This window comes from Pinus tabuliformis, chromosome 2_2 (assembly GCF_031772625.1).
Source record: "Pinus tabuliformis cultivar Carrire ecotype Pingquan chromosome 2_2, CPIR1, whole genome shotgun sequence".
NCBI lineage: Eukaryota > Viridiplantae > Streptophyta > Pinopsida > Pinales > Pinaceae > Pinus > Pinus tabuliformis.
In genome coordinates, this window is record NC_142300.1 from 158,847,760 (window position 1) to 158,854,238 (window position 6,479).

Here is a 6,479-nt window from a genome sequence, read left to right on the forward strand (position 1 = left end):
TTGGAATATCTTTTATGTGATTTGGAAGATGGTGTTATCACTCAGATTTTTCTTGAAGTTGTTGGGAAGAGGAAAGGGGTCTGAGGTAACCACAAACCAACTTTTAGGTACAGAATCTAGCCAATCTGTACCCAGAGAGCGCTCTCTCTTTAAGTTTTAGCTTTGTTTGGTAAGGTTTTAGGCTAGTTGTTAGACTCAGTCTTGTCAGTCCCTTGTCAGAATCAAATTCGCCAAAATTCATTTCTCGTCATTTACAGTCATCAAATGCCATTTTGGTTAAAAAGAGTCATTTTAATCCTTGAGTCCCTTGAGTCCAGGGTTTTGTCTCCAGAAGTGTGAAATAACGCTTGCAGGACAAAGGGAGGTTCAGTGAGTTTCTATTTCAAATTGGTTATCGTCAATAATGCGAGATTGATTCTTCTTCGAAACCTTGTTTTGAAGAATAAATCATCAAATGTGTTTTTGTAATAAATATGTAATATGTCAAAGTGTTTCGAAGTTGTACAGCTCTTCAATGGCAGCAGCTATAGCTGCTCCTATCCCTGCAAAAGCACAAAAAGCAAGAACATCATTAGCACCAAGAGACAAAGCAAAATCAAATGAAACAGAGTTTGCATTCAAATACCAGAATGCCAAAATTATACAACTTGGTTGGTCGAATATCAGAAGATGAGGTTAAGGAGGTTAGTGTACTGAATGCTTTTGCAAACAAATTGGCAAAGTTGAAGGATAATGCTGCGGAATATGCTAGTCTCATCATGGAGGAGCTGGATCCAGATCATTTAGGATACATTGAGATATGGCAGCTTGAAACCCTGCTACAAAGCATGGTGAACACTTATGGGAACGAAGGATGCGTAAAGCACAGCAAAACTTTGAACATTGCGACCCAACATGAAGGTGAACTTTCCTGTTTGCTATCTGGCTATAGGCAGAACTAGACAATCTGTGGTCCTTGCCAGTGATGGAAGCATAATGGTTCTGTATTTGAATGACTGAATAGCATCTCCTGCTGATGATGGTCTCTGCAGAGCAATTGCTGTTGGGTCTAAAAGAGTTAACTCTTCCAAAGACAGTAAAACTTTACGAATTTTACAAGCGACATGGCATCCTCGCAGTGATGCACAATTGGGGATTCTTTCCTCCGATTGCGTTTTCAGACTTTTCGACTTATCTTCAAATTTGGAGATTCCAGAGCAAGAGTACCATTTACAGCCAGCTACTCTTCAGAATCTAATGAGTGTTGTTGCAATACGTCCTGTGGCATTTGCTTTTGGAGGCGAACATTTATGGGACAGATTTACTGTGTTTGTTCTTTTTAGCAATTGCTCTGTTTATGCTCTTTGTCAAGTAGTCCCTTTTGGAAGCATCTACAACAGTTCAACTATTGAAGATATTTATAAAGATGCGTATATGTTGGGTCTACAGTCTAATTCTATTGGTTCTAAGGATGCAAACAATGTCAGCCTTGTTTTTTCTTGGTTAGAATCAATATTTCCAGAATTAGTTAATTCAGCCAATGATCTAACACGAGAAGAAAGTGCTTCACTAGGCCTAAAAGCTCGTCCGTATGCTCCATTCGATGCTTCTATTTCATTACAGGGGCCTCTTTCTATTATAGGTGGAAATGCAAGTGGTGGCAGTGATGAAACTAAAGAACAACATGTGCGTGCAGTCAGTTTTCTCTACAACATAGTCAGTAAGGATAGCATTTTAGTAATCGGCCTGAGTGATGGCCAAATGTGAATTTTTGCTCTTGCAGATGAGTTGCAACCTGTTTGGACTTTTGGGAGTTCACCTCGATTACGAGTAGACAATGATGGCAACTTGCTCTCAGTCGCCATGGTTTTGGAGGCAAAGTTAGGAAATACTTTAGATGATAGCACTTCGAGTGTAGAAACATCTGATAGGAAAAACAAAGTTTTAGAGGCCGATTCTGTTGAAACGGAGCTGCGCGGCGCATAGGAAGAAGGAGCGGCGCACATGGGCCACGCGGCGCATGGGGCGCTCCTCCGCAATGTAAAATTAACACTGGCACGACGCACTGGGAGTGCGTGCGGCGCACAGAGCCCTAAGGCCGAAATTCATCATCGATTCGTCAAAAACTCAAATTTTTTCAGCTCAATTCTTCTCCAACAGCTGATATTGTTGTTGTTGGCAAAATGTTGGAGCCCACAAGAGCAGCCTTGGCCATCATAGTCGATATCCCACAGAAGGACGAGGTAGAAGAATACACTACCAACTTAAAGAGTGGTCGCTTCATCTCATCCATAAACAGGTTCATGTCTTCGATCAAGATGGAGCAAAGCAAAGTGGCAGAGTGATTGCAGAGTTGTTATCATAGGGGAGGGAGATCAGTATTGATGCCCATAATTAATAATTGCTCAATTCACGATCACTATGAATTCAGCAATGTGGACTTGAGCGTGGTTCCCCATCATAAAATTACTATATGTTTCCACAGGGTCACACGCATCGCTTTCTGTTGCAAATCCCTCAACAAAAATAAGACACGGCTCAATATGATCCTCAATGAAATAAACGCCATGTGTAAGGTCTCTGGTTACGAAGGCACTGAGAAACTTCATGCTGTTTATGAGGATTCACAGAATATACATCTAGTTTTGGAGCTGTGCAGCCTAGGAGATCTGTTCCAAACGGTTATGCAAAGAGGCGGTCGTTACAAGCCTGCTGATGAATTGGAAGCTGCCATGATATTCAAGCAGGAAATGAGAGTTACAAGGCTCTTTGGAGTGTGCCATTTGGTGTTTCTGTTGCACCCACATCATTTACAGTTACACGATTGGGAGACTATATCAGCCACCTTTAAATGGTGAAATTTCAGGAGAAAATGGTGGGGAGTCGATGGACATTGACTTAATTCACCATAATAAAGAGCCATCAAGGGGTAAAATTGCTAGGTTGGAACCAGTCGACTTTATTTCTGTTGCAACACCTCACCTCGGTTGTAAAAGGGAAAAATCAACTTCCAATGCTTTGGGGTGTCCCTATCTTCGAAAAAATTGTGTGTTTCAATCCAGAAGAAGAGGAAATGCTGGGGGCCTCACACAGGTCCCTTGGAAAAGAGTCAACGTCAAGTTTTCAGAATAATAGATACGGATTTGTTGCTCACAACACTATCCAGGTCTACCAGGTACAATTGATGCTAATTGAGCAGACTAAGACAACGAGAAATTCTTGAAGAAGCTCAGGAATCGTATTGACAGAGTTGGTAGCCAGCCCCCAACTGTAGAAGTCCGATTTGAACACTTGACAGTCGATGCCGAGTATTATGTTGGTAGCAGGGGATTTCCTACACTATGGAATACACCTAGAAACCTGGTGGAATACTTGTTCGGCATGGTTGGACTGTCACTCACAAAGAAAGTAAATTTCACAATTCTGAAAGACACAAGTGGAATCCTCAAACCATTTAGAATGATTTTGTTGTTGGGTCCCCCTGGGTCTGGAAAGACAACATTGCTGCTAGCTTTGGCTGGAAAATTGGACCCTGGCTTGAAGGTGACTGGAGAGAGTACTTACAACAGGCAAAGACTGGATGCGTTTGTTCCTCTCAAAACATCTGTTTACATTAGCCAGCGTGACTTACGCGTCGCAGAAATGACAATTAGAGAAACATTTGATTCCTCTACCAGATGTCAAGGTGTTGGTCATAGATTCGAGGTGCTTATCGAACTCACTAAAAGGGAAAAGGACCCAATTATACTTCAGAACTAAATGCAACAGAACACCAGTAAAAGATCTTCATTAAAAGCAAAATTTTAGTGGAAAACCATTTTTATTAAAAAAAAATCAGTTTTATTCAAACGGTATCGAGAAGGTGAAAGGACCAAAAGCCAAAATTAGAACGCAGAACATCTACCGCGACAGGGAGATAGGAACGCTCGCCCATTTTTGTCCTCAATCATGATTTCACGGGATCCACATTACACTTTTTGATTTTTAATTGGTCACCAGAGAAAAATGAGATGTAACGCTGCTCTGTCCCCAACACAGATGGACAACTCTTTTCCTATCTTCTTAGATTGGCTTTCCAGCACCTTATCTCTCATCGATCTGTTTCCCATTCTTGAGTCTATTTATTGTATGAAAATTTATGTGTAAAGGGTTTTGAGTTCTGGGATACGGTGGGAGGAAAAAACCCAACGCTTCATTATACAGATTTGACAGAGAAATAATTGAATGGTACAACTCTGTTTCATGAGATGCTTGCGGTATGAATTTAGCATGTGTTTCTTCTCTTGTTTCATATGTCCCTTGTTTCTGTTTCATAGTTCATTCATAATTGTTTTCAGCTGAATGCTTTTAAAGTGAGAAAGGCAGAATCCAATTCATTGCTATGCCTTGGGAAAGTGTTCATATTTAATGTTTTCTTCTGTTTGACAAGGATTCATCTTCTATGCCCTTGTCAACCTCTCAACAGTCCACCCACTCCACAATATTTCAAGTTTTGATGTTAAATCTCTTGCCTATCTTGCCTCAGGAGATAATCTGAGCCTTTGGTTAAATCTCTGCTCATGCTGTCCTTGTCCCGTACAACCCAGCAACTTAGTCATTAAATCAAATATCCCTCATTCAAATTCATTTTACTAGCCTAAATCAGTTCCCATTTTAAGTCATCTTGCACCCTATTGCTCATTTTATCGAGATTGACTGGAGAGAGCCCTCTCCTGTCCTCATAGGGCTAGCTATGAGGCTGAGCTTGGTTTGATGTTGCCTTGAACCTGCCTTCCTTCAGCCTGAGGCAGATTCGAGCGCTAACACTAGTTATGGAGTTTTAAGAGTTTTGATTGAGTTTGGATGGTGAAATTCAATAGAAGAGGGGTAAAACTGAGTAGTTTAGGCCATTGGGCTAGTGGAGTCAAAGAAAATGGCTTAATTGGAATTGGTTTCTTAACAAGGGATGGTTTCACAGGGCAAGGTAATCAAACAGGGAACAAATCAAGACTTAAAATAGATGGAATGAACTCAAAATGGGTGAAGGGTAGTTAAGAATCCTTCAACCTATTCGAAAGAGGGAACTTGAATAATTATTAATAAAGAGCGGTTAAGTATTCTTTACTAAACAATCAAAATGAATGAACCAAAAAATAGGAGCAATTAAGATTTCACTGTTTATGCTAGTACAGAAGAAAACATTGAGAATAATAACGATTGAAAACATATTGAATCAAGCACTTTCCGAATTATTTTTTTTCGTTTATCATTCAGATATGAAACATAGAGGATATAAGAAACAAGGAAAACTTTAAAACATAAGGTATAGAGGACTTATTGATTCAGTGTTTGACTCAAGAAATCTATGGAAGGTCCTTTGCATCAATTCTTTATCCAGCAAGCCATACAAAAGTTGGTCCAATAGCACTTTATTCCAAAATAATTAGTATTACAACAATGTCTAAGAATCCACCCTCAATACTCAAATTGAGGGAGTATTTATACAAAAAATTTACAAAAAATATCTCATAACAGAGTGAGATATATTCTAGGATAACTATGAACAAGTTACAAGAAAATAGAGACAAATGGTCTCGAAGATAGGAGAAAAGGTAAACTGATGTTGTGTTGTTCCTATTCTTGTGAGTGTGTTGGAGGTAGGCCCTATCCTCCATTGATTTTATTAGCTCCTCTGTGCTTAAATTAGCAATGATGCCCTATGCTACTCCTATTGTTCCTGTTTTTTTTGTACCTATAACCACCTCTGTTGTGACTGCTGGAATATTTGGTGCCAGTGCTACTCCAAGAGTTGATGGGACTGTAGTTGAGACTATTGGTATCAAATTGGGAGGCTGAGAGGTCGACTCTCCCTGCTTGTCCTTCAATGCTTTCTCAATTTGTTGCTCAGTCTCATTTAGTCGTTCATTAAGCTTTAAGAGCAAATCCATCAGCTCTTCTTCATATTTTTCCTTTATGATCTCAACAGTCTGTGGATGCTTGGAAGGTGGCACTTTTAGTTGTTTTCTTAGGGCAGCAATATCTTCATATTTCCTTTTGATCAAGGCTTGTATAGCCTTTACATCTTTGGGATCGTGGCCCAATCCAATAATTATTTCTTCTAAGGACTTTATTCTGTTATCTTTAGCTTGAGAGGAGGCTTTCTCCAAGTGTAGTTGAGCAGTAGTGTTATCCAAAGGATTTTGCAACCTTTGGGCCATCATTGCCTTACCAGCCAAGGTTGAATAAATCATTTCTCTAGTTTGTTTATGCAACTCAATCTAATCCAAAGGATGAATATCTTTTGCCATGACTTCAAAATTTGTTCTGAGATAATCTGCTGTTGATTTAGGTTGTTGCAACTTTGGCTTGAAATAGCTCATTATCATCTTGCCTTCTTTGATGTCATAGGCTGACATCAATCTCTGTTGATTTGTGGGAGCCATCTTAAAATATTGGTTATAAACCTAAAATCTTAATGGATCATTCATGGCATTTATTTCTGTAAATGTTTTCTTGATATC

The 6,479-nt window shown here is 39.6% G+C and overlaps 1 pseudogene; it reads left to right on the top strand.

Moving 5' to 3' along the window:
- Positions 1-629: 629 nt before the first annotated feature.
- On the top strand, positions 630-1,965 carry LOC149191909 (nuclear pore complex protein NUP88-like; annotated as a pseudogene).
- Positions 1,966-6,479: the final 4,514 nt, after the last annotated feature.